The sequence below is a fragment of the Thalassophryne amazonica genome, chromosome 2 (assembly GCF_902500255.1).
Source record: "Thalassophryne amazonica chromosome 2, fThaAma1.1, whole genome shotgun sequence".
NCBI classification, from domain to species: domain Eukaryota; kingdom Metazoa; phylum Chordata; class Actinopteri; order Batrachoidiformes; family Batrachoididae; genus Thalassophryne; species Thalassophryne amazonica.
The window spans coordinates 151,930,304-151,943,612 of NC_047104.1; the positions used below are offsets into that span (position 1 = coordinate 151,930,304).

Genomic DNA, 13,309 nt, shown 5'->3' on the forward strand with positions numbered 1-13,309 from the left:
TATATATATATATACATTCAACAAAAATATAAACGCAACACTTTTGGTTTTGTTCCCATTTTGTATGAGATGAACTCAAAGATCTAAAACTTTTTCCACATACACAATATCACCATTTCCCTCAAATATTGTTCACAAACCAGTCTAAATCCGTGATAGTGAGCACTTCTCCTTTCCTGAGATAATCCATCCCACCTCACAGGTGTGCCATATCAAGATGCTGATTAGACACCATGATTAGTGCACAGGTGTGCCTTAGACTGCCCACAATAAAAGGCCACTCTGAAAGGTGCAGTTTTGTTTTATTGGGGGAGATACCAGTGAGTATCTGGTGTGACCACCATTTGCCTCATGCAGTGCAACACATCTCCTTCGCATAGAGTTGATCAGGTTGTCAATTGTGGCCTGTGGAATGTTGGTCCACTCCTCTTCAATGGCTGTGCGAAGTTGCTGGATATTGGCAGGAACTGGTCCCCGCTGTCGTATACGCCGGTCCAGAGCATCCCAAACATGCTCAATGGGTGACATGTCCGGTGAGTATGCCGGCCGTGCAAGAACTGGGACATTTTCAGCTTCCAAGAATTGTGTACAGATCCTTGCAACATGGGGCCGTGCATTATCCTGCTGCAACATGAGGTGATGTTCTTGGATGTATGGCACAACAATGGGCCTCAGGATCTCGTCACGGTATCTCTGTGCATTCAAAATGCCATCAATAAAATGCACCTGTGTTCTTCATCCATAAGAGACGCCTGCCCATACCATAACCCCACCGCCACCATGGGCCACTCGATCCACAACACTGACATCAGAAAACCACTCACCCACACGATGCCACACACGCTGTCTGCCATCTGCCCTGAACAGTGTGAACCGGGATTCATCCGTGAAGAGAACACCTCTCCAACGTGCCAAACGCCAGCGAATGTGAGCATTTGCCCACTCAAGTTGGTTACGACGACGAACTGGAGTCAGGTCGAGACCCCGATGAGGAAGACGAGCATGCAGATGAGCTTCCCTGAGACGGTTTCTGACAGTTTGTGCAGAAATTCTTTGGTTATGCAAACCGATTGTTTCAGCAGCTGTCCGAGTGGCTGGTCTCAGATGATCTTGGAGGTGAACATGCTGGATGTGGAGGTCCTGGGCTGGTGTGGTTACACGTGGTCTGTGGTTGTGAGGCTGGTTGGATGTACTGCCAAATTCTCTGAAACGCCTTTGGAGATGGCTTATGGTAGAAAAATGAACATTCAATACACGAGCAACAGCTCTGGTTGACATTCCTGCTGTCAGCATGCCAACTGCACGCTCCCTCAAATCTTGCGACATCTGTGGCATTGTGCTGTGTGATAAAACTGCACCTTTCAGAGTGGCCTTTTATTGTGGGCAGTCTAAGGCACACCTGTGCACTAATCATGGTGTCTAATCAGCATCTTGATATGGCACACCTGTGAGGTGGGATGGATTATCTCAGCAAAGGAGAAGTGCTCACTATCACAGATTTAGGCTGGTTTGTGAACAATATTTGAGGGAAATGGTGATATTGTGTATGTGGAAAAAGTTTTAGATCTTTGAGTTCATCTCATACAAAATGGGAGCAAAACCAAAAGTGTTTCCGTTATATTTTTGTTGAGTGTGTGTGTGTATATATATATATATATATATATATATATATATATATATATATATATATATATATATATATATATATATATGCACAAAATGGTTGGTTTTGTCTGGTTCATTGTTCAGATGCATTTTATAGGCATATCATTAAATCAACCAATCAGGGTGTTGTCAAACCAGAATGCAAGGTGCATAGCCTCTGGGTAATGAAACATATCTGTGCAGACAGGGTGATCAAGAATCAGCTGGTATAAAGCTGAAAGTTCCCATGACAGTTGGAAAAATGCCTAAGTGAATACTGCATCCTTTTCGAAGTGTCCATTGTCACATGCATAAATGAAAGATGAGGCGGTTTCAGTGAAACTTTTAGATACACATAGACCAGTTGCATGCAGTATATTTTAAGGTAAATAAGAAGGGTTTGTCTGTCTGTAACTGTGCTTTCTCTGTGCACTGTGATGTAGTTGGAGTGATTCTTCTTTGTCTGTTATAAGGTTGGAGTTTGTGATTAGTGTTTGTAATGCTGTTTTGTAAAAAAAAAGTATGTTTGTGATGTTTTATTAGCAAATATATTTTTGTTTAAATGTTTAATATCTGCAAAACATCCTGTGAAAATTGAATCCTCCCCTGTCCACACAACTTCTGTGTAGTCCCAGAAAGAAGAAAAGTGCCAATAAAATATAATGCAAACCAGAGTTATTAAAACTGTTTATTCCATTTATTCTTCCATTTATTTGATCATTAATTTGTAATCACTTCAGTTTCATATTCCTTTTATGGGCTATTATAATCTATGTGCACAGTGTACATGTGCAGTGAACCCACATATGTAAGACACATCTGAGTGCTGCGCTCTTAAAATAACACAGTCTCTGCACTCGATACAGCAGACTTTATATCTGTTTACATGTGGTCTGAAATGCAAATGTGAATATGCGCATGTGAACACAGATAAACACAAGTCCATTTGGTATTAAAGGAGAATGGCCATTAAAAAACAAAAAAAAGAGAAGTGCTTCAGATGGAAGCTAGCAATGTTTTATCATGTGTCATGTTACACATGGCAGAAGCGAGGACTATCAATGTGTCAAAATGTTTACAAATAGGTAAAAGATACGAAAACACAAATTTTTTTAAATGTACCAAATTTTGAAAGTTTCTTTTTGTTGAAAAACTTACATAATTTTACAATAGTTTAACTATGAGTGAATGTCTTTTTGTTGTCATGTCACTGTGTCATCGCTGCAATCAATCAAAAAACATGTTTGTTTTGTTTTTATGGAAAAGTAATTTTTGAACATTTGGATTTGATGTGATTTTCTGTTGCCCTACTGATGAAGACAGCAACACACATTGAATCAAAACTCTAGGATGCTTAAAACCTTACCACTGTTTTAACCCAAAGTAAGCCAAAGACTGAGAAACATCTCAGGATTATCCTTCAGGTCTTAAAAATAAAAGCAAAGAATTCTACTGAATAGCTTTTTCATACCACTAATAAGGTATCTGACTGTCCCACCAGCTATACAAAAATTAAAGAATTGTATACGTATAATACCTATATCATCACAGTCTGTAAAAGTTGAACTAAAGATATACATGTAGGTTACAATTTGAAGGTTGTGATTGAACAGATTACAAACAAATTTTACTCACACTATTGATACGTCTGGTTATGACACTTCAATTTTATAAACTATCAACAATCATATGCTGAATTAATGCTGCCTTTGTTTCTACACTAGCCTCAGGACAAGTAAAAATGATCAATAATCTGATTTTATACATTTTCTATGTAGTCTGCAGATTTTTCCACATTATTTGAAAATGACTGACTGAATGAATGATCATTCAGACATCAAAAATAAAACAGTTCATCTGAAAGTCTTTGCAGTGTAAAAGACTCCTAACAGCTATGTTTATATAGAAGCTAATAATCTGTGATTACTCATTACAGCAACGTCTCATATAAAGGCTTCAACTGAAATGGAAGAGTTGAATCTGATTGTGATAAGAGTGGTGACATTCCTGAATAATCTGTTTGGAAAACATTGGAACCTCAGTGTGAACACTCAGAATTTTCATCATGTTCATGCAAAAGACACATGTGAATTCACTGATCAGCATTATTCTGTTCAAATGAGATGATATTCAGATTTGAACCTTTCAGTTAATAAGCAAAATGTCCTGAATCAAGTGGGAAAAAGCTGCACATATAAAGTCCAACACAAGGTGGCAGTATACAAACAGCCACAACAGACCAGAACTAATAAAGAAAAACAGTGAAGCTACCAAAATACACACACACACACACACACACACACACACACACACACACACACACACACACACACACACACACACACACACACACACACACACACACACACACACACACACACACATTTCCATTCACAGAAACACCAAAGCTGGAGTTCCTGATAATAATACCACAAACTACTACACAGTACCACAGTAAAAACACAACACTACACAGTACCACACACAGGTCCATGTTGTGGTTCCCTTTGAGGCTCTGTGAGTGGCAAAAGGTGTCGATTTATAGGGAACTGTATGGGATTAGATATGCATCAAAATCACTGACTGTCTTATTTGATATCAACCAAAATAGAGAACAGAGAAAATCAACACAATTCTTCACCACAAAAAGGCTTCAAAGATATTTGCATCTAAAATGTTATGTATTTTTAACAATAATAACAGTCCAATCATCTTCCAGTACTTACCATGACTAGGTCATGGTGGCAGCAGATGCTCCTTCTCTGAGATTACAAGGTGCTTCCCACACAACTTTGATTTACTGTGTAACATCTCCAACAAGTTCTTCTCCTCCCAGTTGGACACTACCAGAAAGTCTCCAAAGTAATACATCCACCTCAGATATACAAACAATCAGAGCTGCCACAATTCAACCAAAAGGATCCCTGACTGTGTTGTCCGACATCCCCAAGGTTCTGATCATGTTCTTAAGGATGAACTGGAGCGCTCGGAGAAGGAAAGTCATTTTGGACATTGAATATGTAAATGTCCTTTAGTTATCTTTTAGCATGAAATGTAGACAGCATGGTGGCTTAGCGGCTAGCACTGTTGCCTCACAGTGAGAAGGTCGCAGGTTCCCTTCCGAACTGGTTCTTTACGTGTGCAGTTTTTAAGTTCTCCAGTTTGTGAGTTTCCTGCGAGCGCTCTGGCTTTCTCCCTTTTTTTTAAAGACATGCAGGTTTGGTGCGGTCAGGTGTGAATAAGTTTGCCTGGCTCTATATCTCAGCCCTACGACAGATTAGTGTCCTGTCCAGGGTGTACGTCACCTCTCGCTCAATAACCATTGGGATAGGTTCTAGGTCTCCATGACCCTTAACTGGAGTAAACGCGTTCTAAAAATGGATGGATGAAATGAAGAGCAGGTATCTCAAAGTGATAAAGAATTTGTTGACCAATACTATATAGGGTTAGATTCCCAGTCTTGCTTCCTGTCTGTTTCGATCTACACTGTCCTAATCCACCCGTGTTGGAACATAAGCTGAGATGGGCTCGCGTCCCACCAGGCAGAGTCACAGACTCAGCCATTACACCAGGACATGATTTCTGTCATATCATCCAGGCCTAACTACAATTTAATATAATGCAATGCTAAAATACCCTCAGCCGTATGAGCATGTAATCAATGAAAGAGTGTGTGGAAAGAATGTGACCTTCTGACCCCTTAGAATAGGACAAAGTTAGCCATCTTTGAACTTGTCCAAGGTCTGTGTCCCAAGAATGTTCCCTGTGAATTTGAAGACTCTGGCAGTAACAGGAATGGAATTATGCTGAGCACAGACGTACAAACAGATGCAAGTCCTTTGCAAGACCCGGTTACCCAATACCCAACTTTTGGCCTCGGGTTAAAATGACTAATGGAAGCTTTTCTTACTGGTCGATCTTCCTGTTTATGACAATGTCAATATACTCTCACCACGGCTCATGCTGCCGCCGCACTCCGCCTGTGGCTCTAATGCTTCAATTTACCATCAAACATTAACAAGAAGCCAAGATACTTGAAGTCCTTCAGCAGGAGCAGTAGGACACAGAGTGAAAAGCAGGTGTGTTGGGGGGAGGCTAGTACACGTACGGACATACAACCTACCACACCAAAACTTGTTGGCCAAGCAGAAGTACCATATGAGAGGCATGTATCAGAAACACAAGTCAAAATTCCATGAACCCAATCCGACAATCCAACAACCCAACAACGTAAGCCACTGAAGCAAGCTGTCAACACTGTTGAGGCTACTTTTGTTAGTGTTGTTGAGATTAGATTTCTATTTTTGGCCGACACCAAGAACAAACAATTTAATACTTTTGACACATATCTAATCCCATAATTACCTTCCGCTATTTCAGCAGAAGCCTGACACCACACACAGGTACAATTACCTGTCCTGTTTCCGAGGCAGCGTGTTTCGGCTGAATATAGGACTAGCGGAGGGGGAGGAGAGGGGACTGACAGAGACAGACAGAGAGAGAGGCAGGTTTAGAGAACACAGATGAGGAAATCTGTTGGAACAGAAACTCAAGTTATTTTCTGGATGAACAAGTTGAAAGAACCCGGAGTGGAGGGCGACATCATATGGCGAGCCTCAAAGCTTTGGCTCCAGATGCTAATCGTTTTTGTCTGAGACATTCCTGTCACATTACAGTCAACCTGCCAGGATGGAATCTGCTACGAGGACGGTAATTACTGCATGATCGACTGAAAGAGTTTTTGTTTCTGACGACAGTAAGAACGGCAAAAAAAGAAACAGAGCAACGCCAGATCAGACACTTTGTGCATCATCGCGATTCTGGATTATTACAAGTGACTAGAAGGTCCTGCACTCAGTCATTGAAGATTTATTACCATCTGGTTAAAAAGTTTACCGTTCAATATGTAAATCAAAAATCAGTGAAAAACAATAAATTAGTACAGAAAAACTGAAGGTCAAATACACATTTAAAATACTGGAAACAAGTTTTCTTCCATATTAATTAACTTGGCTGTTAAAATGGTTGAAAAATTTCTACTGATTGTGTCAACGGAACATCGTGACATCTAGTCATGGATAACATGCAAACTATATACGAGGTCTATTAGAAAAGTATCCGACCTTATTTAAAAAAAAAAAAAAACATATGGATTTGAATCACATGTGCTTGCGTGAGCCAACCTTGAACCTTCATGCGCATGCATGATTTTTTTTCACGCCTGTCGGTTGCGTCATTCGCCTGTGAGCAGGCTTTGAGTGAGGAGTGGTCCACCCCCTCGGCGGATTTTCATTGTCAGGGAAATGGCTGAGAGACTGCTGCTTTGCTTGATCAAATTTTTTTTAGAAACTGTGAGGCACATCCATGTGGACACCATTTGAGAAATTCAGGTGGTTTTTGGTGAAAATTTTATGGACTTCAAAGACATTAAGGGATGTTACTGTCGCTTTAAGGACGGCCCACAGCAGCGGTGGGGCGCGCCTCGCTCCAGCTGCCATCAACAGGCTGAACGACCATTTCATTTCTAATCGGATCGCTCTGTGGATCCGTGACCATCGTGTGCACTTTCTCTGGTTATCACAAGAGCTGGACATCACCCATTTTCCTGCAGATTTCACTTTTAACAAGAGATTTTGTCGTGGAGAGTCGAGCGGACGCTTCGCGCGTCATGATGGATCTGCTACTGGACCGACACAAAACCACCTCCGTTTTGGTCTCACAGGACGGCTTTGAGATGGCGTTCAGACAGCTGTCGTGGTTTTTCAGTCGAGTGATTATCCAAGAAATTATGGATGTGCCTGGACATGCCAGAACATGTTCTGTGACGCTTCATCACGGCGTTGCTTGAATTCCTCCGCATGTCTGTAAGCACTGAAAGGCATGTCCCAGCTTGTCCTTCTGGCACTCTGAAACTGAGGTGTTCTTTGTCTCTCTTGTCGTCGTGACGCGCGAAGCGTCCGCTCCTTTCCATGACAAAAACTCCTCGTAACAGTGGAATGTGCCGTTCATTTCCAAACTGGACGCTGTGTTTTATCAGGGACGTCGTCTGGACTAGCACAGGAATTGTGAAAAGACGTGGACATCAGCACTTTTTTGGCAAATTGAGACAGACGTGCGGAGGAATTCCGTGCGTCGCGGCACCGCCGTGATGAAGCGTCACAGAACATGTTCTGGCATGTCCAGGCTCGTCCACAATTTCTTGGATAATCACTCGACTGAAAAACCACCGACAGCTGTCTGAACGCCATCTCAAAGGCGTCCTGTGAGACCAAAACGGAGGTGGTTTTGTGTCGGTCAAACAGCAAATCCATCATGACGCGCGAAGCGTCCGCTCGTTTCCGTGACAAAATCTCCTAGTAACAGTGGAATGTGCCGTTCATTTCCAAACTGGACGCGGTATTTTATCCGGGACGTCGTCTGGAGTAGCACAGGAATTGTGAAAAGATGTGGACATCAGCACTTTTTCGGCAAATTGAGAGAGACGTGCGGAGGCGCAAAGCAACGCCGTGATGAAGCGTCACAGAACATGTTCTGGCATGTCCAGGCACATCCACAATTTCTTGGATAATCACTCGACTGAAAAACCACCAACAGGGATCTGAACGAAATCTCAAAACCGTCCTGTGAGACCAAAACGGAGGTGGTTTTGTGTCGCCGCTCGGCTTTCCACGACAAAATCACTTGTTAAAAGTGAAATCTGCAGGAAAATGGAATCCGCTAGCTTAGCGCAGCTACTAGCTCTTAGCCGATTTAGCATGCCGGCTTCTCCTGTCTCTCCCGCACTTTTCTGCTCTGGGTGTGAAATGTTTAGTTATTCCTCGGCCTCCTTTAGCAGTAATGGTACTTGTAATAAGTGTAGCTTATTCGTAGCTTTGGAGGCCAGGCTGGGCGAATTGGAGACTCGGCTCTGCGCGGTGGAAAATTCTACAGCTAGCCAGGCCCCTGTAGTCGGTGCGGACCAAGGTAGCTTAGCCGCCGTTAGTTTCCCTCTGGCAGATCCCGAGCAGCCGGGAAAGCAGGCCGACTGGGTGACTGTGAGGAGGAAGCGTAGCCCTAAACAGAAACCCCATGTAGACCGCCAACCCGTTCACATTTCTAACCGTTTTTCCCCACTCGATGACACACCCGCCGAGGATCAAACTCTGGTTATTGGCGACTGTTTTGAGAAATGTGAAGTTAGCGACACCAGCAACCATAGTCAATTGTCTTCCGGGGGCCAGAGCAGGCGACATTGAAGGAAATTTGAAACTGCTGGCTAAGGCTAAGCGTAAATTTGGTAAGACTGTAATTCACGTCGGCAGTAATGACACCCGGTTACGCCAATCGGAGGCCACTAAAATTAACATTGAATCGGTGTGTAACTTTGCAAAAACAATGTCGGACTCTGTAGTTTTCTCTGGGCCCCTCCCCAATCGGACCGGGAGTGACATGTTTAGCCGCATGTTCTCCTTGAATTGCTGTCTGTCTGAGTGGTGTCCAAAAAATGAGGTGGGCTTCATAGATAATTGGCAAAGCTTCTGGGGAAAACCTGGTCTTGTTAGGAGAGACGGCATCCATCCCACTTTGGATGGAGCAGCTCTCATTTCTAGAAATCTGGCCAATTTTCTTAAATCCTCCAAACCGTGACTATCCAGGGTTGGGACCAGGAAGCAGAGTTGTAGTCTTACACACCTCTCTGCAGCTTCTCTCCCCCTGCCATCTCCTCATTACCCCATCCCCGTAGAGACGGTGCCTGCTCCCAGACCACCAATAACCAGCAAAAATCTATTTAAGCATAAAAATTAAAAAAGAAAAAATAATATAGCACCTTCAACTGCACCACAGACTAAAACAGTTAAATGTGGTCTATTAAACATTAGGTCTCTCTCTTCTAAGTCCCTGTTAGTAAATGATATAATAATTGATCAACATATTGATTTATTCTGCCTTACAGAAACCTGGTTACAGCAGGATGAATATGTTAGTTTAAATGAGTCAACACCCGCGAGTCACACTAACTGCCAGAACGCTCGTAGCACGGGCCGAGGCGGAGGATTAGCAGCAATCTTCCATTCCAGCTTATTAATTCATCAAAAACCCAGACAGAGCTTTAATTCATTTGAAAGCTTGACTCTTAGTCTTGTCCATCCAAATTGGAAGTCCCAAAAACCAGTTTTATTTGTTGTTATCTATCGTCCTCCTGGTCGTTACTGTGAGTTTCTCTGTGAATTTTCAGACCTTTTGTCTGACTTACTGCTTAGCTCAGATAAGATAATTATAGAGGGCGATTTTAACATCCACACAGATGCTGAGAATGACAGCCTCAACACTGCATTTAATCTATTATTAGACTCAATTGGCTTTGCTCAAAATGTAAATGAGTCCACCCACCACTTTAATCATATCTTAGATCTTGTTCTGACTTATGGTATGGAAATTGAAGACTTAACAGTATTCCCTTAAAACTCCCTTCTGTCTGATCATTTCTTAATAACATTTACATTTACTCTGATGGACTACCCAGCAGTGGGGAATAAGTTTCATTACACTAGAAGTCTTTCAGAAAGCGCTGTAACTAGGTTTAAGGATATGATTCCTTCTTTATGTTCTCTAATGCCATATACCAACACAGTGCAGAGTAGCTACCTAAACTCTGTAAGTGAGATAGAGTATCTCGTCAATAGTTTTACATCCTCATTGAAGACAACTTTGGATGCTGTAGCTCCTCTGAAAAAGAGAGCTTTAAATCAGAAGTGCCTGACTCCGTGGTATAACTCACAAACTCACAGCTTAAAGCAGATAACCCGTAAGTTGGAGAGGAAATGGCGTCTCACTAATTTAGAAGATCTTCACTTAGCCTGGAAAGAGTGTCTGTTGCTCTATAAAAAAGCCCTCCGTAAAGCTAGGACATCTTACTACTCATCACTAATTGAAGAAAATAAGAACAACCCCAGGTTTCTTTTCAGCACTGTAGCCAGGCTGACAAAGAGTCAGAGCTCTATTGAGCCGTGTATTCCTTTAACTTTAACTAGTAATGACTTCATGACTTTCTTTGCTAATAAAATTTTAACTATTAGAGAAAAAATTACTCATAACCATCCCAAAGACGTATCGTTATCTTTGGCTGCTTTCAGTGATGCCAGTATTTGGTTAGACTCTTTCTCACAGATTGTTTTGTCTGAGTTATTTTCATTAGTTACTTCATCCAAACCATCAACATGTCTATTAGACCCCATTCCTACCAGGCTGCTCAAGGAAGCCCTACCATTATTTAATGCTTCGATCTTAAATATGATCAATATATCTTTATTAGTTGGCTATGTACCACAGGCTTTTAAGGTGGCAGTAATTAAACCATTACTTAAAAAGCCATCACTTGACCCAGCTATCTTAGCTAATTATAGGCCAATCTCCAACCTTCCTTTTCTCTCAAAAATTCTTGAAAGGGTAGTTGTAAAACAGCTAACTGATCATCTGCAGAGGAATGGTCTATTTGAAGAGTTTCAGTCAGGTTTTAGAATTCATCATAGTACAGAAACAGCATTAGTGAAGGTTACAAATGATCTTCTTATGGCCTCAGACAGTGGACTCATCTCTGTGCTTGTTCTGTTAGACCTCAGTGCTGCTTTTGATACTGTTGACCATAAAATTTTATTACAGAGATTAGAGCATGCCACAGGTATTAAAGGCACTGCGCTGCGGTGGTTTGAATCATATTTATCTAATAGATTACAATTTGTTCATGTAAATGGGGAATCTTCACAGACTAAGGTTAATTATGGAGTTCCACAAGGTTCTGTGCTAGGACCAATTTTATTCACTTTATACATGTTTCCCTTAGGCAGTATTATTAGACGGCATTGCTTAAATTTTCATTGTTATGCAGATGATACCCAGCTTTATCTATCCATGAAGCCAGAGGACACACACCAATTAGCTAAACTGCAGGATTGTCTTACAGACATAAAGACATGGATGACCTCTAATTTCCTGCTTTTAAACTCAGATAAAAACTGAAGTTATTGTACTTGGCCCCACAAATCTTAGAAACATGGTGTCTAACCAGATCCTTACTCTGGATGGCATTACCCTGACCTCTAGTAATACTGTGAGAAATCTTGGAGTCATTTTTGATCAGGATATGTCATTCAAAGTGCATATTAAACAAATATGTAGGACTGCTTTTTTGCATTTACACAATATCTCTAAAATTAGAAAGGTCTTGTCTCAGAGTGATGCTGAAAAACTAATTCATGCATTTATTTCCTCTAGGCTGGACTATTGCAATTCATTATTATCAGGTTGTCCTAAAAGTTCCCTGAAAAGCCTTCAGTTAATTCAAAATGCTGCAGCTAGAGTACTAACGGGGACTAAAAGGAGAGAGCATATCTCACCCATATTGGCCTCTCTTCATTGGCTTCCTGTTAATTCTAGAATAGAATTTAAAATTCTTCTTCTTACTTATAAGGTTTTGAATAATCAGGTCCCATCTTATCTTAGGGACCTCGTAGTACCATATCACCCCAATAGAGCGCTTCGCTCTCAGACTGCAGGCTTACTTGTAGTTCCTAGGGTTTGTAAGAGTAGAATGGGAGGCAGAGCCTTCAGCTTTCAGGCTCCTCTCCTCTGGAACCAGATCCCAATTCGGATCAGGGAGACAGACACCCTCTCTACTTTTAAGATTAGGCTTAAAACTTTCCTTTTTGCTAAAGCTTATAGTTAGGGCTGGATCAGGTGACCCTGAACCATCCCTTAGTTATGCTGCTATAGACTTAGACTGCTGGGGGGTTCCCATGATGCACTGAGTGTTTCTTTCTCTTTTTGCTCTGTATGCACCACTCTGCATTTAATCATTAGTGATTGATCTCTGCTCCCCTCCACAGCATGTCTTTTTCCTGGTTCTCTCCCTCAGCCCCAACCAGTCCCAGCAGAAGACTGCCCCTCCCTGAGCCTGGTTCTGCTGGAGGTTTCTTCCTGTTAAAAGGGAGTTTTCCTTCCCACTGTCGCCAAGTGCTTGCTCACAGGGGGTCGTTTTGACCATTGGGGTTTTTACGTAATTATTGTATGGCCTTGCCTTACAGTATAAAGCGCCTTGGGGAAACTGTTTGTTGTGATTTGGCGCTATATAAATAAAATTGATTGATTGATTGACATTTTCAGCTTCCAAGAATTGTGTACAGATCCTTGCAACATGGGGCCGTGCATTATCCTGCTGCAACACGAGGTGATGTTCTTGGATGTATGGCACAACAATGGGCCTCAGGATCTCGTCACGGTATCTCTGTGCATTCAAAATGCCATCAATAAAATGCACCTGTGTTCTTCGTCCATAACAGACGCCTGCCCATACCATAACCCCACCGCCACCATGGGCCACTCGATCCACAACATTGACATCAGAAAACCGCTCACCCACACGACACCACACACGCTGTCTGCCATCTGCCCTGGACAGTGTGAACCGGGATTCATCCGTGAAGAGAACACCGCTCCAATGTGTCAAATGCCAGCGAATGTGAGCATTTGTCCACTCAAGTCGGTTACGACGACGAACTGGAGTCAGGTTGAGACCCTGATGAGGACGACGAGCATGCAGATGAGTTTCCCTGAGACGGTTTCTGACAGTTTGTGCAGAAATTCTTTGGTTATGCAAACCGATTGTTTCAGCAGCTGTCCGAGTGGCTGG

The 13,309-nt window shown here is 42.1% G+C and overlaps 1 protein-coding gene across 1 annotated transcript in view; it reads right to left on the minus strand.

Annotated features, from left to right (window-relative positions):
- Nucleotides 1–13,309, minus strand: part of nav2a (neuron navigator 2a) — a 331,375-nt gene that overhangs the window by 109,155 nt on the left and 208,911 nt on the right.